We start from the raw sequence: 26829 nt of genomic DNA on the forward strand, positions 1-26829 counted from the left end.
TGATTTCAGTGGCTAAGACTTCCAGTACTATGCTGAATAAAAGTGATGAGAGTGAGGATCCCAGACGAAATGCTTTCAGCTTTTCACTGTTGAGTATGATATTAGCTGTGGGTTTGTCATAAATGGCCTTTATCATAATAATAATTATTATTATAAATGGGATGTTCCCTCTATACCCACTTTGTTGAGATTTTTTAACATGAATGGATGTTAAATTTTGTCAAATGCTTTTTCTGCATCTATTGAGATGATCATGTGATTTTTAGCCTTCATTTTGTTCAGGTGGTGTATCAAATTGATTTGTGGATACTGAACCATCCATGAATCCCTGGAATAAATCTCACTAGATCATGATGTATGATTCTTCTAATGTATTGTTAAATTCGGCTTCTAATATTTTGAAGAAGACTTTTACATCTATGCATCAGGGATATTGGCCTGTAATTTTCTTTTTTTGTAGTGTCTTTTTTAGTTTGTGTATCAGGGTAAAGTTGGCCTCTTAGAAGGAGTTTGGAAGTGTTCCCTCCTCTTCTATTTTTTTTTTTTTTTTTTTGAATAGTTTGAGAAGGATAGGTATTAACTCTTCTTTAAATGTTTGGTAATTCCCCTGTGAAGCTGTCTGGTCCTGAACTTCTGTTTGTTGTGTTTTTTGGTTTGTTTTTTTGTTTGATTGATTGATTTCTGATTCAATTTCATTGCTAGAAATTGAACTGTTCAGATTTTCTATTTCTTCCTGATTCAGTCTTGCAATACTATATGTTTCTAGGAATTTATACATCTCTCATAGTTGTCCAATTTGTTGGTATATAATTGTTCAAAGTATTCTGATTGTTTGTATTTGTGATATTGGTTGTAACTTGTCTATCATTTCTGATTTTATTCACTTGGGCCCTCTCTCTTTTTTTCTTAATAAGCCTAGCTCAAGTTTTGTCAATTATATTTATCTTTGCAAAGGACCAGCTCTTCGTTTCATTGATCATTTCTGATTTTTTAGTCTCTATTTCATTTATTTTTCCTCTGATCTTTATCATTTCCTTCCTTCTACTAACTTTGAGCTTTGTTTGTTCTTCTTTTTGTGATTCCTCTGAGTGTAAAATTAGGTTGTTAACTTGAGATGTTTCTTATTTCTTGAGGTATCACTATAAACTTCCCTCTTAGAACTCCTTTTGCTGCATCCCATAGATTTTGGATTATTATGTTTCTATTGACACTCATGTCAAAGTACCTTTTTATTTCTTCTTTGATTTCTTCATTGACCCATTGGTTTTTAGTAGCATGTTGTTCAGTCTTTACATATTTGTGTTTTTCCAGTCTTCTTCCTGCGATTGACTTCCAGTTTCATACCATTGTTTGAAAAGATGTTTGATATGATTCAGTCTTCTTAAATTCATTGAAATTTGTTCTGTGGACTAGCATGTAATCTATCCTGGAGAATGTCCCATGTGCACTTTAAAAGAATGTGTATTCTGCTGTTTTGGGATGGAATGTTCTATTGATATCTATTAAGTGCATTTGGTCTAATGTGTTTTAAGGCCAATGTTTCTTTACTGATTCTCTACCTGGATAATCTATCCATTGATGTAAGTAGGGTATTAAAGCCCCCTACTATTACTGTGTTACTTTCAGTTTCTCCCTTTATGTTTATTGATATTTACTTTAAGAATTTAGGTGTTCCTATCTTTACAAATGTTAGGTCCTCTTCTTAGACTGACCCCTTTATCATTATATAATGCCCTTCTTTGTCTTTTGTTATAATTTTTGTTTTAAAGTCTATTTTGTCTGATATGAGTATTGTTACTCCAGATTTCTTTCCATTTCCTTTTGCATGGAATATCATTTTCCATCCTTTCATTTTCAGTCTGTGTGTCTTTAGTTCTGAAGTGAGTCTCTTGTAGGCAGTATATATATGTCTTTTTTGTTTAATCCATTTGGCTTCCCTATGTCGTTTTTTTTTTTTTTTTTTTTTGCAGTACGCAGACCTCTCACTGCTGTGGCCTCTCCTGTTGCGGAGCACAGGCTCCGGACTCACAGGCTCAATGGCCATGGCTCACGGGCCCAGCCGCTCCGCGGCATGTGGGATCTTCCCAGACTGGGGCACGAACCCATGTCCCCTGCATCGGCAGGCAGACTCTCAACCACTGTGCCACCAGGGGAGTCCCCTATGTCGTTTGATTGAGGTATTTAGTCCATTTACATTTAAAGTGATTATTGATAGGTGTGTACTTATTTCCATTGTTACTGTTCCAAGTTGTTTTTGTAGTTCTTCTCTCTTCTTTTAGTCTCTTCTCTTGTGGTTTGATGCTTTTCTTTGGTGCTGTTTCTTTTTTTCCTCTCTTTTTTTTTTTCATGTGTGTGTGGGGGGTGTGTGTGTGTGTGTGTGTGTATCTATTGTAAGTTTTGTTTTATGGTTACCATGAAGTTCACATATATTTATATACAGATAGATACATAGATACAGATTTATTTTAATATGGTAGTTGTTTAATTTTCAATATATTCTAAAAGCTCTATGCTTTTACTGTCCAATATTTCATATTTTTGACGTCATATTTTACATCTTTTGTGTATCCCTTAACTATTATTGCAGTTACAGTTGATTTTACAAATTTTGTCTTTTAACCTTTATACTAGATTTTCAAGTAGCTGATCCATTGCCTTTTCTATATATTGCCTTTACCAGTGAGATTTTCTTCCTTCGTATATTTTTTTATTTCTTGCTATAACCTTACTTTTTCACTTAAAGAACGTGTTCACTTAACATACCTTGTAAGGCCAGTTTAGTGGTGACCTCTTTTAGAATTTTGTTTGTCTGGGAAACTCTTTACCTCTTCTCCAATTCTGAATGACAACCTTGCCGGATAGAGTATCTTTGGTTGTAGGGTTTTTTCTTTCAGCACTTTACATATATCATGGCACTCCCTTCTAGCCTGCAAAGTTTCTGCTGAAAAATCAGTTGATAGTATTAAGGGGGTTCCCTTGTATGTTACTCTTCGTTTTCCTCTTGCTGCCTTCAAAATTCTCTCTGTCTTTAATTTTTCCCTTTTAATTATGACCTCTTGATATGTAACCTCTGATGGAATAAAATCTGAAAAAAATGAACTAAATCACTTTGCTATACACTTGATTTACAATATTGTATTAGTTTCAATTATATTTCAATAAAAAATTTTAAAAGTAATAAATCTCTATTGCAGTGTGAAAAAAATATATGTTGTGATATGGATCTTTTGGGGTTCATTTTGTTTGGGACTCTCTATGCTTCCTGGACCTGGATATCTGTTTCCTTCCCCACGTTAGTAAAGTTTTCAGCCATTATTTCATCAAATTTTTTTTTTTCTACCCTTTTTCCCTCTCTTATCCTTCTGGGACCCCTATAATGCAAATGTTAGTATGCTTGATGTTGTCCCAAAGCTCCAGTAAACAATTCTCAATTTTTTTAATTCTTTTTTCTTTTTGATGCTCTGATTGGGTGATTTCCACTATTCTGTCTTCCAGGTCACTTACATGTTCTGTATCACCTAATCTGCTGCTGATTCCCTCCAGTGTATTTTTTTTCATTTCAGTTATTGTATTCCTCATCTGTGACTGGTTATTTTTTATATTTTCTAATTATTTGTTGAAGTTCTCATATTCCTCTATTCTCCTGAGTTTGGTGAGCATATTTATGACCCTTGCTTTGAACTCTGTGTGGTGTATGACGTAAATTACAATTACTTATGTCAGTTTCATTGTTTTTTTTTTTTTTCTGGGGTTTTCTTGTTTTTCTCATTTGGAACATATTACTCTGTCCCCAGGATGCACCAGCGGCCGCCATCTTGGGAAGTGCTGTCGCTGCAGGGGCTAGAGTTACAGCCTGGTGTGGGCCAGGACTTCTCCCAGGGTGCACCAGGGGCTGCCATCTCGGCATATGGGGGACAGTTGGAGGAGCCACGTACAGGCTGAGGGGTAGCCTGGGGTGTGCTGGTGTGGTCTTGGCTGGCCGGCTAGAATGTCAAGTGCTTTTCAATCCACTGCCTCTGCACTGGGACTGGGAGCAAGTAAGTTTGTGCACAAGCTCTTTAAGAGCATAGTCTCAGTTTCCTACAGCCCTCCAGCTCGCCCAGCCATAAGTTTGACTTCTTCCTGGTGCTGGTCCCCCCAATGTGGGGCTTGAACCCTTTGCTCTTAGGAAGGACCTCCAAGCTTGTGATAGCCTCTTCCTCTGTGGGTCACTTGCCAGAGGTGTGGGTCCTGACTGAATCACGTCTCTGCCCCCTCCTACCCATCTTGATGTGTTTTTTCTTCATATCCTTAATTGTATAAGAGCTATTCTGCTAGTCTTCAGGTCGTTCTCAGAGAAAGTTGTTCTATATGTAGTTGTAGTTTTGCTGTGTCTGTGGGAGGAGGTGAGCTCAGGGTCCTCCTACTCCACCATCTTGATCCCACCTCACTGAGACTCTAATTTAAGCACCAAACAGTGCTTCCTACCGCCACAGACCTCAGGAACCAGTGACTCTAGGGAGGATGGGTGCTTACCTTGGGCCACCAAAGTTTTGGAAGTGATGAAATGTACACAGAGGGAGAATTCAAACATGAGATCATGAAATGGGGCAGGCGCTTGTTGCATCATCAGAAAACTAAGCAATTCAATTTCCCCAGACACCCAACACAGCTAATCATAGGACACTAAGACAGCTGAGAAAAACTAGAAAAGAAGGGAAAGTAGCATTTGAGAAGCGCCTACTGTACGGTAGGCACTCTACCTGCTTCATCTCATTTAATTTTTACTATACCACTATGGGATAGGTATTAACAACCCCTCTTGAGAAAATGAGGAAACAGGCTTAGCAAGGACACAGGGCTTCTCTGAAGTCAACAGCTAATCAGTGCTAGAACTAGGATTCGAACCCAGGTCTATCTGACTAAAAGTCCACGGTCTTTGGACCAAAGAACAGGCATTGTGAAAAAGCACAGTGAATAGTCGGTGTTGAGCAACTAGGACTCAGAAATCAGGATCTCTAGTGACACAACTGCTGGAAAGTTACAGAATAAACACCCTCACTATCAGCACTGACACTACTAATGTGCACTGTTTTACCAGTCAGGCAACTCTTTCACAGCAATTAGGTTTATGAGACCCAGTACGACCCTGTGAGATGAGCAGAGAAAATTTTATTAGTTCCATTTACAACTGAAGAAACTACGGTTTTGTAAATATAGATAATTTTCAAAGCTGCATGAGTGATTTGGAAATGATGGAGTTGGGACTTAACTTTTACATGTATGAGTGAAATAAGACAGGAGTTAGGGAGGGGGCGCCCGGTTCACTGTCTCACTGCGCTGAGGCTCAGAGGGGTTTGTGTTTGACTACCTGCCAGCACCTACTCTCCAAGGTTGAGTTTCCCAGGAAAGAAGAATTCCCCAAACCTTCAACCGTAACACAGTCTTACAACTTTAAGAAAGCCTCAGCCTTCAAGGCCAGTGCTCGGTCGTGAGGGCATTCACGTGAAACCTCGTGTCAGGGCTCCCAATTCTCTTGACCACCACCCTCTGTTGAGGTTCCAAGTCTACCAGCTGGCTGGAGCTTCTGGTCATAGGCACTTAGAGCTTCACTCTCATCTCTCAAGCTGCTCTAGAGAGACAAGGACTTGAAGAAGTTTCATCTAAGCAGCCCAAACTGAAGGAAAGGAGTAGTCAATATTTCTCCCCAGATTCTTTGGGAAATCAGTCCAAGTTTTTAATTTTCCAGTCACATCCCAGATTGCCTTCTTAAGCCTCTAGGACTCTGCACTGCTGTAATCTCTCCCCTTGTCCATTTGCCTGGCAACCAGACAGCATTACCTTTCTGCCTCTGGCATCCTGTGGAGCCCGCCTCCCCTTCTTGTTCTTGCTCCCTGCTGCTTGCCTCCAGTGTTTAGTAATGCTTGCCTTCATGCTGACCCCCTGCTAGAGGGAAACTCCTCCTGGCTCATTTCTGACACTGCAGTGCCCGGCACCATGCCTGGAACACAGTGGGTATTCAATAAAGGGTTCTTGAATTAATGGGACTGTATCAACGAACACTTACGAGCCCACCAGGTTTCCAGAAGAATAAGTAACAACTCACATTATCACATACAGAGAACAAGCCAACACTGAACCAACAGAAAGAAAAATCCCAGCCAAAGTAGGGCTCCCACCCTAGGCTACTCATCACTAGATGCCCAGTAGCAGATACAGGGCTTGGCCATAGTAGGTGCTTTAAAAAGGTAGACTGAATTACAGAATCACTTTAAATCTTATATTTATAGTTTACAGAAATAGGCAAAATAGGCAAATCACTTATCTCCACCCCTCATTGACTAAGGACTAAAAAAAAAAGAAGAAGAAAACCGCAAAGCTGTAGCCAGACCTGCAGCCCCTCTGTGGCTCCTCACCAGCGCACTCTGCCGTGCCGATCCCAAATAGAAAATGGACCCCGGTGCTGCCTCTATATCCCACGCCTCCAGGTGTTCCTTACCTGCTTCTGGCTAATCCCCCTGGGGCTGCAGGCCCTCCAGGTCCTCAGGAGCCAGCACTATTCCCCATGGGAGGAATGTTTGCTTTATTGGGTCTGGAGGCCAAGGCTCATTTTTCTCAGGATGATCAAAAAGCATCTACAAAGGAGAAAAAAAAAAAAAAAAAAAGATGAGTTAAGTGCCGTTTTCCAGCAGGGGCAGAGTTAAAGATTAACAAGATAGACAGGGACGTCTGCTACACTCCAGTGCGGGCCCTGGAAGCCCCAAGGGCTCAGAAAAAGAGAGACAAAAGCCAGTTACAGGTGCAGTGCTCTGGGTCCATAAACAGCACAGAGAGCCTAGAAATAGTCCGATACTACATAAGAACATTAGCAAGCACCACAGACCAACCTGGGAAGAAAGGATTGTTTAGTCACTGGTTTGAGCATAACATAAACAGCAATTTGGGGAAGAGAGGGTTCAGTTCATCCCCAAATGAACTCTAAACAAATTTTTTTTAAATTATTTTCAAAGAATATTTAATGATACGTGAAAATTCTATCAGTATAATGTTAACTGAAATTCAGAAAAAATACATTTTTTAGAATTCACATGTGAGAAAGAGAAAGGACAAAAAAAAAAAAAAAAAAAAAAATACACCCTGGATGGTAGAATAAGGAGTAATGAGGGTTTTCATTTTTTATAACTTTTTTTGTATATTCCAAAATTTCTAAAGTGTACACGTGTTACTCTTAGAGTTGGAAAAAATTATAAAAATATAATTTTTGAAAGCTAAAAATAGAACTCTATATTTGTTAGCTCTCTTCTTTCTGATGGAATGTAGAAAAATAACAAAGGAAAAGTTTAATAGTCAGTTGCATGAAAATTCCAACTTGTATACAATAAAAAATACTGTAATAAAAAGGAAGATAAACTCAAGGTGTGCAAAGGGTTCAAACAGTAAAAGCCTCTAGAAATGAACGGACAATCGACATGAACAGACAAATCACAAAACAGAAGATACAATTAATGAGCATATGAAATTATGATTACTCTTGAGAAAAACTCAAAAGAGGCAACTGAACATTAAGATACTAGTTTGTAAAATTAACATTAACCAGCAGTTTTCAAAATGATTAATACTCATTGCCAGGCAGATTGTAATGAAGTTGGTATATTTCAAGAGAGCAGTAGAAATTAACTTTTTTAGAAAGTAATCATGCCATAGAATTAAGAGCTCATGACTATGAACCAAGTTATTGTACTTCCAGGGAAAAAAAAACTGAATAAATAATTCAAAGGGAGAAAAGGTTATATTATTTCAGTTTCCTCATATATAAAATAATTCCCTACCTTACATGGCTGTGGTGAGAACTGGAAGAAGATTCATGAAGTAAAGAATGAGTTTTATAAAGCAATATGCAGGTGCAAAAAGAAAAATAGCTTTCGGTTTCAAAATGATTTATAATGGTGAAAAATCTACGGTTAAGGGACTTCCCTGGCAGTCCCGTGGTCAGACAGAACTTCGCCCTCCAATGCAGGGGGTGCAGGCTCAATCCCTGGTCAGGGAGCTAAGATCCCGCATGCCTCACGGCCAAAGAACTAAAACATAAAACAGATGCAATATTATAACCAATTCAATATCCCCAACAGTTTTGCCTAAATTACTCAACATAAAGAAAGTCAAATTGAAAGATGAGAATTTATCTCTTCTCAGTTTGCTCATCACCTGTTTTCAGGTCTCAGCCATGTACATTTTTTCTAGATATTTGGACATGCATAACTTTTAGTCGCAATGTGACTAAATATGTACAGGTAACATTCTGTGTTTCACTTTTTTGTTATAATATTTTAAGCATTTTATTTCATGTTGCTACTTAAATTCACACACCACTGTGTATATATTCTATCTGGTGGATGTAGTGTATTATTTCCCTACTGCTGGCAGCTTAACTATTAACCTTTTATCCTTTTGAATTATTTATTCAGTTTTATTTCCTGGAAGTACAATAACTTGGTTCATAGTCACGAGCTCTTAATTCTGTGGCATGATTACTTTCTTAAAAAGTTAAATTAATTTCTACTCCCTGCCTAGCAGCCTCCTGGTAGAGTCCAAAAAAAAAAAAAAAATGTCTCTGAAAGCTATCCCTCTTTTCCCGTCATGTAACTTTCCTTTGAGGCAGGGGGTTTGTGATTATGCAAGCAGGATTACCATTTGTCTCCTCCTACCAAAAATGTAACCTCTGTAAGTATTGGCCTTTCTTCACTACTACCCTCAGTGCCTAGATGCATGTCTGGCATATGGTAGGTACTCAATAGCTATTGGTTGAATGAATGAATGAGGGAAGTGTTGCCAGCCCTTAAGAGGTCTATGCTTACCTCAGGCACCATTGATGGACAGGGTTCTTTCTCAGCAGCCTCACTGAGAACACTTTGGGCAGTCATCGGCACTGTGGATGCCGCCTCTTGCCTGTATATGCTGCTTCACTGACGTTCCCTCAATGCATGAGCTGCTGGGGCATGAGACTTTTATTTGGGTTCAGTGCACAGACATCAGAGGAGTGCAGCAAACCCGTATCTTCCTCCCACACGTCGCATCTGCTCGGAACAACTTGCCCTCTAAGGAGATTTAAAATCACTCCCCACTGTTGATTTCCAAAAATCAACCAATTGAAACAAGTGGTATAACTGTTGATCTGTATCTGTTGTAGCTGATGAGGGCCTTCCAAAAATAGTCACCGCTGCTCATGAGAGTAGCAGTGGTGATCTTCAACCAGCTACACAAGTGGTAACAGAATCCTCAACTCTCTGGGGGAGAAACTTTAGCACTCACGACAACAACAGCTACCAAGTATTTAATACTAGCTATGTTCAAAGCACTGACTATAGCTTAGGGGTTAAGAGTAAGAACTCTGGAATTAGACTGAGCTGGGCAAGAGTCCAAACTCTGCCTTTCCCCAGTTACATGACCTTGGACAAGCTACTCAACGCCCTAGGACTCAGCTTCTTTATCTGTAAAATGGGAATAATAATAACAGAGCCCATCTCATGGGATTATTTAAATAATCAAGTTCGATAATACACCCAAAGGGATTGCAATAGGAACTGTGACAAAAATCATCCATGTCACTTCATTTACCCCTCCCCATCCCCTACTGTGTGGACACCACTACTATCCCCATTTTTACAAATGGGAGACTGAGACAGGTGTGATGAGCAATTTGCCCAGAGTAACTCACTCGTGACACTCCAAATGTCCCATGCTCTTTCACGCCTTTGTAGCCCTGCACATAGAATACCTTCTGCTTGAAATGTCCTTTCCTGCCCTGTTCACACAGGGCCATGACCACTCAGCCTCCTATACCAGCTCAAGTGCCCCTGGACTCTGAAGCCTTTCTTGACCCCCACGGAGATGGTCACAGCTCCGCTGTGCCTGTGCTGGCTCTCATCAGACCGCATGACACTTACTCGTTTGCAGGTCTGTCCCAACCTTTAAGATTTATCTCTGGTCCCCTGCATCAAGCCAGGCTCTGCGCCCTAACTGGGAAGTGCTCGGTCATGTTTGAACGAAAGAACGAGGATAGCTCGGACACCACTCCTCTCGTTCCCCACGTCCTTCAGTTGTTAGAATCACCCCTACCACCTACCCACCCATCACCTTCAATTGCCGGAGTCCCCTTTACAGCACTGCCGTGCCAGGTATTCATTCCATCTGGTGAGTACACTGAGTGACGGGAAATTCACCACCTCCCCAGGTTGCACATGGCTATGTGAGCAGCTCTGCCCCTTAGAAAGGTCTTAAAATGAAAAGAAATCAACCTCCCTGTAAAAATAAACCCAGCAGTTTAAGCTCAGCTCTCTGGAGCCATATAGACTCAGAATGAAAACCAGTAACACTTGCTGAGCCTGTGCTCAGCCCATGCTCAGTGCTGGGAACTCCACGTGCACCCACCCATTTCATCCTTGTGGCAACCCTGTGCAGACAGACCACCTTGCTGCTGTATCTTCTCCTCCACCCAGGACAATCTTCCTCATTCCTTGAATATGTTAGCTCCTGGCTCACTAGAATTCTCTCCAACACTATTTCTGTCATAACTCTTGGTGGCATTAACAATCACTTATAGAATTATCCTAGTCAACTCCAATGACTGTGACATCAGCAACTCACCCCCAAGGTCATAGCTTTGGTCTTGTCATTTCCAAAAAATATACTCCCTTCATCAAGGGATGCCTTGATTTCAGGCGTCCTTCTCTAATCACCACTCCTACCTCTGCAGCTTAGTCCAACCAGTACCCAACTCTAACAATCTTCTGTGTTTGATCCTATTACCTTCCCACTGTCTCTCACTTCCTCCCTGCCATCCTTTCCCTTCCTATCCAGCTTAAATTCCACGGTCAGTCATTCAGTTGACCTCTCTCATCACACATGTTTGGATAAACCCCAATCCTGGCTAAATTCAACTCTCTGTCCTACACCACACCTGCAAGCAGGCAGCTGAACATGGCTAGAGAAAATCATGCAACGATGCTTAATGATGTCACTTCAAGTTCATGATCACTAACTGCAAATAGCTCCTTAATGCTCCACAGCAATGATATGCTACTTTTCCAGTCAATTCATCTGCCACTGTCCTAGAGGACTGTATGACTTCCTCCCCACTAAAAACTCCTCTTATCCTCACCCTCGCCTGATGAACTTGCTACTTACTCATAGAAAAAAAGGAAGCTACCAGAGTAGAACTTCCACACGCATGCTTTTGTACCACCGCTACTCACCTTACCTGCACTTATGCCCAAATGATCTCATTACTATCAATTAATTGGCTGCATCCAACACTTGCAATATCCAACATTTTTCCATAAATCCTACACACTCTTGTCTACTTAAGGACATTCTTAAAAGTCCCCCTTTTTTCTTCTGCATCAGTAGGTATCTTTCTCTCAGAGATCATGCTCATCAGCATAGAGGTAGGCTATTATTTCTCCTATGTTTAAAAAAAAACAAAAAACTCTCTCCTGATTGAGGCAGACACCACATGACCCAGATCAGTCTCAGCATCACTAACAATGGGACACCTAGACAGCTTCTGCCTTCTGAAGTGAGACAGTATGAAGCACACAGCACCACGAATGAAAAATTCTTGCCCAAAATGTTTAATCTGTAAGTGATCAAGCCTTTATAGGCAATTCCAGTTTTTCGGAAATACAAGAGAAAGAAGAACAAGTTAAAAGGCACCCTAGTTCACCAGATATATCCAGAAAGCAGGACATTCTACAGAACGATTGAACTAGTTTCATCAACAAGTCAATGAGCACAAAAAACAAATGACTTAAAAAACACACATAAAAACACAACAATCACATGCAGTCTGCAGACCTTTGGTTTGAACAGAACAACACTGGGGAGAAATGGGGGTATCTGAATATAGACTGGGTATTATATATGATATTAAGAAATCACTGTTAATTTTGTTAGGTTTAATAATAGTATTATTATATTATGGTTATATATGTGGTCATGTTAGAAAAAAGTCCTACACATTTGAAGTAGAGATGAAATTTACTTTAAAAATACTTTAGCCAAAAATAAAGCAAATATGAAAAAAAAGCAGCATCATTTTTTTCAAATATATTCAAATTAAGCTATGTAAGGAACGAGAGTGATTTGCAGACCCTTCTTGACAATATCATTTGGGATTAGGGAGCGTTTGAAAGAGCGTGAAGAAAAAACTTACGTTGACAATGTTTTCGTGTTACTGAAGGAATTAACTGAAAAAGATACATGACATTACAAAAGTCACATATTTAGCCATTACATGAGGTCTAAAGAAACTCCATCTCCCTGTCCCTCCAACAAAACCTCTTGACCTCATTTCACTTCCCCTGCCCTTTTTCTTCCCTTTACAGTAAAACTCCTTGAAAGAACTATCTGTAGTCACTGTTTCCAATTTCCCTCTTCCCACTCTCCCTTGAACCAACTCCATCAAACCTCCCTCATCTCGATGAAACTGCTCTTGTCATGTCCCCAAAGACCTCCGTGACCTCCATGCTACCAATCAAATGGTCAGGGCTAAGTCTTTTTCTTACTCAGCCCATCAGCCGTACTTTACCCAGTTGGCCACTTCCCCCTTCTGGCTTCCAAAACCCACACCCTTTTGGTTTTTCTCCACTCACTGGTCACTCCTCCTCAGCTGTCTCTGATGCTGGTTCCTCCACATCTCCCCTACCTCTACACACCCAAGCGCCCCAGGTTCTGGACTTTGTTCTAGTGACACTTGCTTCCTACTGGATGTGGGCACCTTGTGATCTGTTCCCCCTCTACTCAGCCTGTAGTTTGCAATCAAAACACGTTTGTTGACGTGCACTAAAATGAGTTCGGAAGCAGTTTCTGTTGCTGAGTTTCTACAGAAAGGAAGTCCCTAATAATTAAAAACAAAAACAAAATAGTAGGGCTGGGGTTGGGAGACAGTAGAATAAAACATTGTGTTCACTTCACTATTTAGACTACCCTCTATAATCTGTAGAGGGGAGGCAGCATTGCAGAGAACAATGCTGATCAGATATAGAGCACATTATTAAAATTACTTGTCAAGATGCAGATTCCTGAATTCTACCTCAGTCATTCTGTTCCAAGTGGTCTGGGACGGGGCTCGGAAACCTGCATTTAGCAAGCACCCCCAAGTGATTCTGACGCAATCAGAAGTGCTAGTCTGAGAAAGCTTTCTCTAGATCCAGGATGGGAAAAGCATAGAAATTGAGTGTAATCAACTTTTATAGGTATTGGAAAGAGTAGTTTTATGCCTGATGAGTCTAATAACTTTAAAAATATGGCTTGTATTCTAAATGTCTTTTTCATTTCATTATTCTAATAACTCCCTTTTATTGTATTTTTAAAATTATGGATGCGTGAGAGGTTGGGGAAGAAACCCAGTCCTTTACCAACAATAGTTTGAGAAGCTCAAGCTTTGGAGAAAGACCTCGGGCTCTGGCATCTCAAAAGCCCAGAGTCAAATCCTGACTTTTCTATCTGTCAGTTGCATGTCAGCGCCATTTGGTCAACTTCTGTGAGCCTGTGTCTTCATCTGTGAAGTATGGATAATAATACTTTAAAATTTGCCCCTGCAGGGTTGTGCTGACAATTTACTGATAGACTTTATCACTTTGTTCTGGCTAAGAATTATTGTATCTTTACCGCGTGCTGAGTATTTTACAAACGGTAAAGTTCCTGTAATTGGGTAAAACTCATTTAATCCCTGCGGCAACAATAGTGCTTGAGGTGGGTGCCGCTGGCTCACCTCCCAGGGGCTCCGGCGGAGCTGGTCCAGGCTGCCGTCAGAAACAGCCTAACAGCTCCTGGCCACCTACCAGTGGGAGCCGGCATAGGTCAAAACATTAGTAGTTGTATCAAAACATTTCTGACAAGTCCCAGTTTTACTCGAAAGGACAGAAAAAGTCAGATAAGCAACGGAAACCAATCTGTAGTTGGTGAATCTGAGGAGGGAGTGAAAGGAAACCATGAAAGACTTTGCCAGGTGCCTGAGTGGCCGCGTTGACAAGTGTTTACCTGAGGACCAGCCCGGCTGCCAGGCTAATGGGAGGGAGGGGGAAATCCTGCCACATCAGAGCCCTGAAGACAAAGGGGCCTTCATTCCTGCTGCCCCAGCTGTTCCAGACCCAGGCTGCAAAAAAAAAAAAAAAACACGGTCTCTTAACAGAGATTAGATCTTTTACCCAGCCAGGCAGGCACTGAAGGGGAAGACTGTGAAACGGCCGAGTACATTTCCCTGAGGTTATCTAAAAACGTGGAGAACAGAACTTTTTCTGTGCGGGATGTTGAGTCCCCACCGCAGACAGGGCAGCTGCTCCATGGTCCTGGATCAGAGCCAGCCACTCAGAACAGGTAGGGAGAGCTCTGGACTCAGGACTCAGGGAGCCAGGGCAAAGAAAAACCACAGGCCATTGGCTTGTGCTTTGTCTTCAACCTTGCGCCTTTAGCGGACACGTACTTGTAGCGATTTTTGCCTTCCAATTTGACAGGTGCCTGGCGGAAAGCACGCACTTCACACCCCATCAGCTCCCTTTCTGTATCATGCGCACTCCCCAGTACAAGCCGTAGAAGCCCCAGCCCCAGCAGGCATCCCCCCAGTCTTACCAACTAAGACCACTCTGCTCCACTCCAACAGTCAGGGGTAAGCCGAGGAGGAAGGAACAAAAAAGGGCCCATAACGAGCGCTGAATAAACACCACGCCCCTCCCAAGCAATAGACCCACCCACCTCTCTCCTCCACACCCCACAGAGATGTAGAGAGAAAAGAAAATAGGCCTCTTTCCTCCTCAGAAAGAACTGTTTCACCTCTCCCTAATCTTGGGGAAAAAATGACATTTGTATTATGGAAGTTTTTACACATACAAAAAGGTACAGAGGGCTTCTCTGGTGGCACAGTGGTTGGGTATCCTCCTGCCAACGCAGGGGACACAGGTTCGAGCCCTGGTCTGGGAAGATCCCACATGCTGTGGAGCAACTAGGCTCACGAGCCACAACTACTGAGCCTGCGCTCTAGAGCCCACGAGCCACAACTACTGAGCCTACGTGCCACAACTACTGACGTCCGCCCACCTAGAGTCTGTGCTCCGCAGCAAGAGAAGCCACCGCAGTGAGAAGGCAGTGCACCGCAACCAAGAGTAGCCCCCTCTTGCCGCAACTAGAGAAAGCCCGCGCACAGCAACGAAGACCCAACCCAGCCAAAAATTAAAAACAAAATAAAAAAATGAAAAGGTACAGAGAATAGCACGATGAACCTCCATGTTTTCATAACCCGGCTCCAGATATTATCAACATTTTGCTAATCTCATTTAATGGATCCCGCACCCCCCTTTCTTTCTTGGAATAATTTAAAGCAAACACCAGACTTCATGTCAGTTACCCCCCGCCCAGCTCTTCCCGACTGGCGTGCCATGAGAAAATTAAGCCTTAATGTCCTAAGACATCCATTTATGTAATGAATTAACTTACCTCCCTGGTATCTAGAACAGTATTAGCTATGCACCATCCTTGGGAAAACTGAGAACATAGGCCCTCAAAATCATTTTCTGCAGAGCTGAATTCTCTATAATAGTACTCCCCCCCACCTCCCACATGTTGGGTTCTGCCAGAGGATACATGAGAACACATACACACAAACACACGCACCCACATACATGACCACGATGCCGTTATCACCCAATAACCACTCCACTTTCAAATTTTTACCAAGTCTCTCAAAAATGTCTTTTACACTAAATTCCTTGAATGAGGACCCAAACAAGGTAGGCACATTTTGTTTGGACGATATGCCACTCTCAACTCTCTTTTAATCTATAACAATTCCCCACTCCCTTATTTTTCTTTTTCATGATATTAAATTTGTTGAAAAAACTAAGTCATTTGTCCTGTGGAAGGTGCCACGTACTGAATCTGGCTGACGACTTCCTCAAGGTATTAACTTACTCCCCTTTGCTCTGTTTCCTGTGAACTTAGCGTTCGATTTCAAGGCTTCCTGAGAATCAGTGGTTTCAAGTTCAGTGGTTCTCCCAATGTTTTTATATCTAAGAGGAGCTAAGCCTTGGTCATCTAAGGAAGTTTGGGGTGGGGAAATGAACAGGGAGACCTCCGTGTTGCAGGCCCCAGAGCTTATAAGAACAACATACTCTGATACTCATAATAGTTTCATTCATCCAGCAAATGCTTATTTTCTATGGTGAGCCAAAGTGGAGATGCAGAAAAAGTTTCGACAGTGCAGAAACCAGCCAGAAATCTAACAGCCCCAGAATATGCCTTCCAGTGACAGGGTAAGTGAAGAGGAAAACAAAATAAACACAGATGTAGTGTTTGTAAGGGGATAATTGCTACCCAGAAAATTAAAGCAGGGTAGATGGAGAGGGACAGCGGGGCTGGGGGTATGCATTTTAAATTACATATTCAGAGAAAGCCTCACTGAGAAGGCATTTGAGCAAACGTTAGAGGGAGGTGAAGGAGCGCTCATGCAGATTTTTGAGGGAAGAGAGTTCCAGGTGGAGGGAACAGCAAAATCCCTAGGCAGAGGCATGCCTGACCTGCTTGAAGAACAGGACGGAGGCCTGGAGGACAGAGGTGGAGGAGGAGAGCAGCGTAAGAGGAGAGCAGGGAAGTAGTAAGTACAGAGCACGGAGGGTCTTCGACTGGTGTGAGAACTCTAGCTCTCACTCTAAAGAAGATTTGGCTGACTTATGTTTGAAAGGGATCATTCTGGCTGCTACACTGAGAATCAACTGTGGTAGGTGGCAGGTTGGGGAAGGTTAAAGAAAGAAAGACCTTTCGAGAGGCTATTGCAACAATTCAGGTGAGGAAGGCCCAGGATCCCGTTTACTGAGCTCTTACTGGGTGCTAGCATTTTATGTTACCATATTTAATTCTTACCACCACCCAGTGGGGTGGGGTATTAATGATCCTCTTTTATGAGTGAAGAAACTGAGGCTCAGAGAGTTGAAGCCATATGCTTAAGATATTACAAATGGTCAAAACTGGGATGCAAGCCAGACTGTTCTAACTTGCAAGCCTGGTCCAGCTTTCCAACATATATCTCTCTACTCAGGGCCCCTGAAATGGCCCCTGAGCGCCTCTCTGCTCTACCAGGCCAACTAGAGTTGCCAGTGACCATCTTGGACCTTCTGGTGACATCGCTTTATATATATGATGTTATGGAAAAACCTGAACGAACTTTTTAGCCAACCCATACTTTGCCCCGATCCCCACCTCCTTAACCTCTCAGTGTGCAAACTTCACCCTCATCTGTACTTTAGGACCCAAATTTTCTGTCCCTAGTCTAGAAACTTTGACACCATATTGCCCTTGGCTAACCATAATACCTCCAAGAAGAAGCAGTCTGTGTGTCCCGGCCTCCAAAAACCTCCCTGTAGGGGCTTCCCTGGCGGCGCAGTGGTTGAGAGTCCGCCTGCCGATGCAGGGGACACGGGTTCGTGCCCCGGTCCAGGAAGATCCCACATGCCGCGTTGCGGCTGGGCCCATGAGCCATGGCCTCTGAGCCTGCGCGTCTGGAGCCTGTGCTCCGCAACGGGAGAGGCCACAACAGTGAGAGGCCCGCGTACCGCAAAAAAAAAAAAAAAAAAAAAAAAAAAAAAAAACCTCCCTGTAATGGGTTCCCGTTTCTTTATGACCACGAACTCTTAATCTGTGTCTCCTGAGTTGTCACTTAATTCTGCAATGACTCCTCTTCCTGTTTCCTCACGTCAGTGAGGAAACACTGGCCGCCTGACAGAAGATGTGCTCTCTGCCATATAGAGTTGTTGCTTAAACTGGTGGTCCAGCCAGGCATTATATTTTTCAGCAAGTGTGCACACACACACACCCTGCATCTAAGTGGAACTGGGACTGTCTGACTAGTTATCAGCAAGAAAGTGTGAGCAAAAATAACGTGTCACTTCTGGGCAAGGTAAGAAGTGAGTTTATTTGTTGTGAGTTTATTTGTTTACTGTAACTAAATGAACTACTAAGTAGAGACTTTATTTCTACTGGTCTAAGTAGAATTCTGAGAATTCATCAGAATTTTCAGTATAGATTTTTCACCATCCACACAGTTCTCTCTTCATCCCAGCATGACGTTAGCACAGTGAAATAACAGAAGCGCCCCTTAATTTAGCCAAAGCCACCGGTTCCTAAATTCTTCCACATCTAGTACATCTTGTATTTGTTTCCCCCTGCTATGATCCCCAAGTTTTGAAAGTGCTGTCAGCCAAATTTAAGTAATCATCTGAGTTCTCGTTTGTTATCAAATGGACAAGGATGTTGCTGCCAATAAGAGGTTCTGACCAGCATGAGATTCTCATTGTTATCACAATCAGGTGATACAAGTTCAGCCTTAATACAAAGAAACTTGATGATTTCCTTGGCATGTGCAGGTTTGTTGGGATAAATGTGCTTCTCCTGTCTGGCTTTCTGAAATCCTGAAAGTGTCTGGTGGGTCTCTGGAAACCCTGGGCAAGGAATTCTGGCTTGTCCATGGCCTGAAACTTACCCCAATAAAATCAGAACCCTCTGATCCCAGCTGGCCTCCTAACAAACAGGTTCTACTGGTTGGCTAGATATGGAAGGATGCTTTTTAAAAAAAAACAAAAAAACCCCACAAAATCTTGATAACAAGAGTCTGATGACCTACATCTCTCTCTTCAAACCCCAGTTTAACTATCTTTAGTGAGAACAATGATTCTGCTAATGTTGTCTTAAACGTATTTTCCTCCAGAAACTCCTCAGCTGGGTATGGTGTCAGGGGCTGTTTGTTATTTCCTTCCATGTAGTTTTACCTGTTCGGCAGGAGGAAGTCAGGGCCAGAGTTCCTTAACATTTCCTAAATACCAGTATCACTGAAGTGATTGGCCTCTCCTTAAGGTTACCAAGGTGACAACAATTTACCCCTTTCACCTTAGCAAATTGATCTCTTTCCTAGAACCAGTCCAAGGCCAAATAGGCCACATGCAAAGAGAAAAGGGAAGAGAATATAGAAGAGAAAGAGTTTGAGCAAGTCTGTCCTCAGAGGTGCTCCCCACCCCTAGTCCCATAGCCATGAAGTTCAGTGTGAGTGAAGGAAACCACTTAAATCAGTGCTTCTCCATCTTGCCTGAGCATTAACAGCACTTAGGGAGCATTTTAAAAATATAGATGCCTTACCCATGACATTTTTCACACAACTAGAATAAATAATCATAAAACTTATATGGAACCGCAAAAGACCTAGAATTGCCAAAGCAATCCTGAGGAAAAAGAACAAAGTTGGAGGCACAACCCTTCTAGACTTCAGACAATACTACAAAGCTACAGTAATAAAAACAGCACAGTTCTGGCATGAAAACAGACCTATGGATCAATGGAACAGAATAGAGAGCCCATAAATAAACGCACACACAATTAATCTTTGACAAAGAAGGCAAGAATACATAATGGGGCAAAGACAGTCCTTCAGCAAGTGGTATTGGGAAAGCTGGACAGCCTCACATAAATCAACGAAGTTAGAACACACCCTCATACAGTACACAAAAATAAACTCAAAATGGTTTAAAGACATAAATATAAGGCATAACACCTTAAAACTTTTAGAAGAGAACATAGGCAAAACATTCTCTGACATAAATCTTAGCACTGTTTTTTAGGTGAGTCTCCCAAGGCAATAGAAATAAAAGCAAAAATAAACAAATGGGATCTAATCAAACTTATAAGCTTTTGCACAGCAAAGGAAACCACAAACAAAGCAAAAAGACAACCTACAGAATGGGAGAGAATATTTGCAAATGATGCGACCAACAAGGGCTTAATTTCCAAAATATGTAAGCAACTCATACAACTCAATAACAAAACAAACAACCCAATCAAAAAATGGGCAGAAGACCTAAATATACGTTTCTCCAAAGAAGATATACAGATGGCCAATAGGCACATGAAAAAATGCTCAACATTGCTAATTATTAGAGAAACGCAAATCAAAACTGCAATGAGGTATCACCTCATACCAGTCAGAATGGCCATCATCAAAAAGTCAACAAATAATAAATGCTGAAGAGGGTGTGGAGAAAAGGGAACACTCCTACACTGTTGGTAGGAATGTAAATTGGTGCAGCCACTACTGAAAATGGTTAAAACTAAAAATAGAGTTACCATATGATCCAACAATCCCACTCTTGGACATATATCCAGACAAAACTATAATTCAAAAAGATACATGCACCCCAATATTCATAGCAGCACTATTCACAATAGCCAAGACATGGAAGCAACCTATGTGTCCATCAACAGATGAATGGATAAAGAAGATGTGGTATATATATACAATGGAATATTACTCAGCCATAAAAAGGAAGGAAATTGGGTCATTTGTAGAGATGTGGATGGACCTAGAGACTGTCATACAGAGTGAAGTAAGTCAGAAAGGGAAAAACAAATACCATATATTAACACATATATGTGGAACCTAGAAAAATGGTACAGATGAACCGGTTTGCAAGGCAGAAATAGAGACACAGATGTAGAGAACAAACGTATGGACACCAAGGTGGGGAAAGCCGGGGTGGGGAGGGGATGATGAATTGGGAGACTGGGATTGACATGTATACACTAATATGTATAAAATAGATAACTAATAAGAAACTGTTGTATAAAAATAAATACTTTTTTTTTAAAAAGCTACATGCACCCCAATGTTCATAGCAGCACTATTTACAACAGCCAAAACATGGAAGCAGCCTATGTGTCCATCAACAGATGAATGGATAAAGAAGATGTGGTACACACACACACATACACACACACACACACACACACACACACACAATGGAATATTACTCAGCCATAAAAAAAGAATGAACTGTTACCATTTGCAGCAACATGGATGGACCTAGAGATTATACACTCCAGTCCACTTTTGCCCCACAGTCATTCCCTTCTAGAAGGCAAGGGCTGGTTTTCTGGGGTTTTTCATATCCACCTCCCTGCCCACCTCCCATACAGAAAGAGCACTTGATATGTGCACCTACGTTGGCAGGTGGAAAATTTGGATCTTTTTCTTTAGAGGCCAGATCTCAGCACTCACTGCTTAATCCCACCCCTAAACCTCCCTCCCTTCACTGTCCTCTGAGGTTGGCACTGCTATCCCTTCCATTTCATAGATAAGGAAGCTGAATCTTAAAGAGGTTAAAGTGCTTCTGGTAGTCAGGGGCAGCAGCAAGACTTAAATCCAGAACTGTCTGAATATAAGGACTGTGCTCCTAATGCCTGTGCTCAGAGGTTCATCTTGTTTGACTCATGACTCTCTCAGCCACGGCAAAGCCCACTAATGCCGCTAGAAGCAAACGGTTTCAGTTAAAGGGAAAGCAACAGTGCTGCAGTTCCAAGCCCAGGGCACACTGAGAGCGCTAGACACGTGCCATATCTCACCAAGCCCTGGACGGCGGTTGTCCTCACAGTTGACCTTTGGCATGTACAGAGTCAACATTTGGGATTTTGACTATTTGAGAACAACCCCAAAGGTCTCCTGATTTTGCTCAGGAGTGAGGTATGTGCAACAGCAAGGTGGCAGGGGCCCGTCCCTTAGTCTGCGAGAGAGCTCTCCCCCAGGCCACGACCCAGGGCACAGGGAGTTCCATGCCCTTCATGTATCAGGACGTGATAGAAATAACCACTTGCTTGTGAGCTACAGCTCCCAAAGAAACCAGAGTGCTAGTGCATGTTCAGAAGAGTTTATACCCAACAATGAATTTATTTTAATAGACTTACAAATACCTACAGCTCCATATTCATGAAATCAATACAGAAGTCACTTAACATAGCTCGATTGTGCATGACTGCATAAATGAGGGAAATTATGTGCTCTTGTAGCATGTGCCTCATGTCTTCATCTGTCAAATGACAGCAGAATGCCTCACCTTAGGGCCATTGTCAACAAATGAGAACTTGATAAGAATGATGAAGACGATTTGGAGAATTTTCAAAGATCTCCAGAGAACTCGCATATGAATGTCGAGTCTACCGTTTCAACATCTTATACAAGAGGAAACTGAGGCTGGAGGAGGTCATATGACTTGCCCAGGAATGTCTGGCTCTAAAGCCAGTGTGCTTCCCTCCTTAGAAGCCAGTAGCAAATTGTCAAAAAAAAAAAAAAGTGCCAAACCCTGCATGCTGACTCCATCACAGAATGTGACTTAGGAGGATGGAGGGGGAGAAGGGAAGGCCACAGATGGGAGAAGGCTGCCCCTGGGCTCCCCACCCTCCTCTAAGCCCCCCACCGGTGCTAGCCGGGGCATACCAGAACTGTGAGCTTACCTTTGACCACATGTGTTCAGATCAATCAATTCAACCAAGACATTGGTAACTGTGAGCTCAGAACAGCGGGCCCAGAGGAAACTGGTACTCCCCCTGCCCTTGAGATGCTAATCGTCTTAAATACCACAAGAAATCAGACAAGGACCAAATACCTAATGCACTACTTACTTTGTCTGTTCCCCCCACTAGACAGCGGGCTCCTGAACCACGTAGTTACCTCTGTGTTCCCAGGACCTGAGTCAGGGCCTGTGGCTCAGCTTACTTTGCCAAATAAGTGAATGTTTGCTTCTTGAAAAGAAGTTGTTCAAGAATCTTAGCCCAGGAGGAGGGGCCTGAATCCAGTCTAGGATCAAAGAAGCCTTCGTAGATGGGAAAGACCTGTGAGATGGGAGGGAAATGGCCTGGAGGTGGGCGAGGGTGGGGCACTGGGGCACAGAGAGGGTCAGGTCAGCCCAAGCAGGTACGCAAAGCCAAGCTTCGGCACCGTGTCAGGTGGGAGAGCCTGGCCTTCGCCAGGGGCGTAGTGGAGAGCAGATCAAAAGTTCCAGAGCGGAGAAGGGTGCTGCGGAGCCGGTGGGGGGCTGTGTGAGTTCAGCAGCCTTGGCCCTCCCGCAACCCCCTTCTCCACTCCCTGAAAGTACGTGACCAACAAACAAATAAGAGCTGCTTCTTCTTACGCAACTGCTAGGGCCAGGCACTGTGCCAAGCACCCGTTTAGTGTTCAGAATAACACTATGATTGCCGACCTTATTTTACAAATGAGAAAACAGGCTCAGAGAGGTTGTGGGATTTTCCCACAATCACCCCACTGTTAAGAGACAGAGCCAGGACCTCAACTCAGATATGACTCAGGGCCCAGAGGCCAAGAAAACCTAGGTGCGGCCCCCCTCCTGTACTCCTCCATCCCACGCACTGATGAGATGAGGGACCAGGACTGAGATGAGGAAGACCCCACACAAGGCCCCATCTGTAAGAGTGGTGCTAAATTTCCTGTGAACCAGCCTTGGAGTCAGACAAATCTAGATTCAGATCCCAGCTTCATTTGTCATCACCGTATGACCTTAGGCAGATAACATGAGTGCTCTGGACATCAGTTTCCTTATCTGTAAAATGTGTGCAAGGCCACCTACCTCACAGGATTGCTGTAAGGGTTAGAAAAAAGGATCCTGCCATGCCCAGAACATAGTAGGTGCTTATTAAATGGTGCCTGGTAATCCTGAACCTGCCAGGAATCGAGGAGGAGGGACCGGAGGCTGATCATGGCTTATCTGCTGTGGAGGGAGGAAGTCTTCATTTCTGAGAAAAGGAGATAAACCTTCCGGAAGTGCACGACTCAATATTTGTCTCGTGAAGCATGGGACCTTGAGGTCCATCTCAACAAAACTGGTATCAGCCTCTTTCACTATTAACCATTTCAAACACTGCCCCACAGCAATGGGAACCAGAATCTGGGACTCTCAAAGGAGTCAGAGACAAGGGGGTGTTACTGGGAAGGCTGAACTCATGGAAAAGCCCGAAACTGTAACACAGATGTGAAGTCCCCCAGCCCTCCAGCCAAATCACTGCATATCCTTGGAAGTCACTCATCCTTTCTGAGCCACTGTTTCCTCGTGATCAAAGGGGCTTAATAATCTTTACTTCACACGGTTGTGGTGGAAACACAAGGGAAATAAGAGATGAAAGTACCTTTAAAGCTCCAAGACAGTGTCATGAGTTCACCACTTCTGTAAAGCCATAGGAAACGAAGCTTGTGTTTTATCAAGCACCCTTCCATTTGAAAGAGGAAAAAGCAATGCTTGCTGTTTGACAAACCTTTACTTAAGATACCAAGGGTTTTCTTCTACTAAAGGGTCATTCAACTATGAATTGATGTGAATTATAACTGGTATAAGAATCATTTCTCGATGATCATCAAAATGAAAACACAGAATTGTTCAGTTCTCTCCAAGCATGGACACACCTGAGAGCCTTCTGCAGACAAACGCCTGGAGAAGTTCTACTCTCACAGCCAGAGTAGAGGGCTGGCTTGCTGCCCGACACAAAAAATGTCAGTAGACCCATATTCTCACAAGAAAGCCTGCTGAGTTTTTTTCTGAATTTTCCTTCAACTTAGAAAATAAGCCAAACTCACTCCACCTCCCAGCTCGACCCTTAGGTCTCTTGCAAGTGGAATGTGCCCAGGTAAGAAAAAGGGAAATCGATGAGGTATTTCCAGAGCAAAACCAGGGTAGGCTGATAGCACCGGGGCCTCGGCACCCAACCTTGATTTCAGGAGAAGTACTTCTCAGCCCAGTCAGCCGCACCCACGCTCTGAGCTGAGAGTGTGGTAGGGTTTTCTGGCCTCACTGTGAGCCTGGGTCCAGATGGCCTACTCATCTGGCGTTCAAATAACCTGAAGAGTAGAGCCCCCCACCACCAATCAAAGCAGTAGTAGAAGAGTGCCGTGGGTTCTCTCTTGTGCTGTGGGCGGACAGCTTATTTGGAGCCACAGCCGCCTCTTCTGTATCAGCTGCTCTTAACCTTCTATAGGTGCGTAACAAGAACATGTCCAGGGTTTCCCTGGTGGTGCAGCGGTTAAGAATCCGCCTGCCAATGCAGGGGACACGGGTTCAAGCCCTGGTCCGGGAAGATCCCACATGCCGCGGAGCAACTAAGCCCATGCACCACAACTACTGAGCCTGCGCTCTAGAGCCCGTGAGCCCCAACTACTGAGCCCGCATGCCACAACTACTGAGCCTGCATGCCACAACTACTGAGCCTGCACTCTAGAGCCCGTGCTCCACAACAAGAGAAGCCACCGCAATGAGAAGCCTGCGCACTGCAACGAAGAGTAGCCCCCGCTCGCCGCAACTAGAGAAAGTCTGTGCGCAGCAAAGAAGACCCGATGCAGCCAAAAATAAATAAATTAATTAATTAAAAAAAAGAAAAGAACATGTGCAGTTTAGATGAGGGGTCAGGGAAGGATAATGAATTGAGGCAGAGACCCAGCTTGGCTGGGCTGTCCTGGAAAGAGCATGCTCCTGTTCTGAATTCTGCTCCAGAGAATAAGGGGAGACACGGCCAAACAAACCCACCTGAAGTCCACCCTGGTCCCGAGCCAAGTTTTGAAAGATGGATTCCCGCAGAACCAGATAAATACAATCGCGGTCAGAATTCACTCCCCCAAGGTCACCCAATTCCCCAGGATTAATTTCCTGGCTTGGGATAGATGCCTCCATTGTCCAGAGGTGATTAGAAGACCACCCCACAGGGAGGTTGCAACGAATGAAGGGGAAGAGGCGGTGACCTGAACATGAGCAGCAGTCCCTGCAGGGCCCGTCCCTGGACGGGAGAGCCAGCTCTGAGTTCCTCGCTGCCTCTGTGCACCAGGAGGCGCTTGTATATCCTGAGCTTCAGCTCCCCACAGACAACAAAATCTACTGTCTTCAGATTGACCAGACTGCACACCAGACTCCTTCCTTATAAACCTCTACTACCTCACCCTCATGGAGGACAGGATGAATGCTCTATCCTTCAGTGAACAAATCTGAGGCTCAGAGAAGTGAAGGTTGCACAAAGTCAGGAGCTAGGAAGTTGCAGAGATAGGATTTGAACCCAGGGCTCTCTGTGTCTGCATTTGCTTCTCATCTTCAAAGCGATGGATGGGGAGGGAGCCATAAATCTCTTTTCTTCTACTCTTCTCCCTGCTTTCTCCCGAAAAGGGTGGGGACCAACTCAGTGGAAGGCTGGGGATTCAATGTCACAGAAAATCAAAAAAATACACAGTAAAATAACAAGCTCGGGCCCGGGAACAAATTCTTGCCCGGGACGCAGACCTGGGCAGCCACAGGTGGCCAAGCATTACATTTACTCTTCATGTCTCCATAGGCTCCTCTTGGCTGTGACAATTTCTCATACTTTCCTCATTTTTGACGACCTCGACAATGTTGAGGAGCACTGCCCTGTTCTAAAACCTCAGAGTCTTCTGCTTCCGTTGGCAGAAAGGGAAAGAGACAGTGGAGGAGCCACGTCACATTCATAAAAACCCCAGCTTAGAGGTGGTTCCAGTGTTTCCCAAGCCATCTCTATCACTGGTGATGGCAGGGGCAGTGCCCTGAAATTTTCCCTGGAGGAATAGAATTTAACTTTGCATCGTGGATAAGAAGACCTGTTCATCCTTTTTTATTTCTGGTATGGAACGACGGAGATCTCCTCTAGCACCCGGTGCAAAGGTAATATTTCCAATTTGAATATTACATTGGTCAGGCTGCTGCAGGCAGCCCAGCTTTAAGAAGACAAGCCGGGTGGCTGACAGAGTCTTGGTGCTGCAGCCGGGTGTCAGGCCTGAGCCTCTGAGGTGGGAGAGCCAACTTCAGGACATTGGTCCACCACAGACCTCTGGCCCCACTTAATATCAAATGGCAAACGCTGTCTCAGAGATCTCCATCTCAATGCTAAGACCCAGCTCCACCCAACAACCAGCAAGCTACAGTGCTGGACACCCTACGCCAAACGACTAGCAAGGCAGGAACACAACCCCACCCATTAGTAGAA

General features: G+C 43.3%; 1 protein-coding gene across 8 annotated transcripts in view; it reads right to left on the reverse strand.

The window, feature by feature from the left end:
* Nucleotides 1-26829, reverse strand: part of ST6GAL1 (ST6 beta-galactoside alpha-2,6-sialyltransferase 1) — a 147805-nt gene that overhangs the window by 37139 nt on the left and 83837 nt on the right. For 4 of the 8 annotated variants that reach the window (XM_082840528.1, XM_082840529.1, XM_082840530.1 and 1 more), the window contains one exon: nucleotides 6479-6614. The gene's annotated coding sequence lies outside the window, so the exon portion shown is untranslated. Of the gene's footprint in view, nucleotides 1-6370; nucleotides 6430-6478; nucleotides 6615-7808; nucleotides 7867-8834; nucleotides 8962-17339; nucleotides 17583-26829 lie in introns of those variants that run through there. The other 4 variants (XM_082840532.1, XM_082840533.1, XM_082840531.1 and 1 more) reach the window with 4 other exon arrangements.

Source organism: Leucopleurus acutus (assembly GCF_964270905.1).
Source record: "Leucopleurus acutus genome assembly, chromosome: 5".
Lineage (NCBI taxonomy): Eukaryota > Metazoa > Chordata > Mammalia > Artiodactyla > Delphinidae > Leucopleurus > Leucopleurus acutus.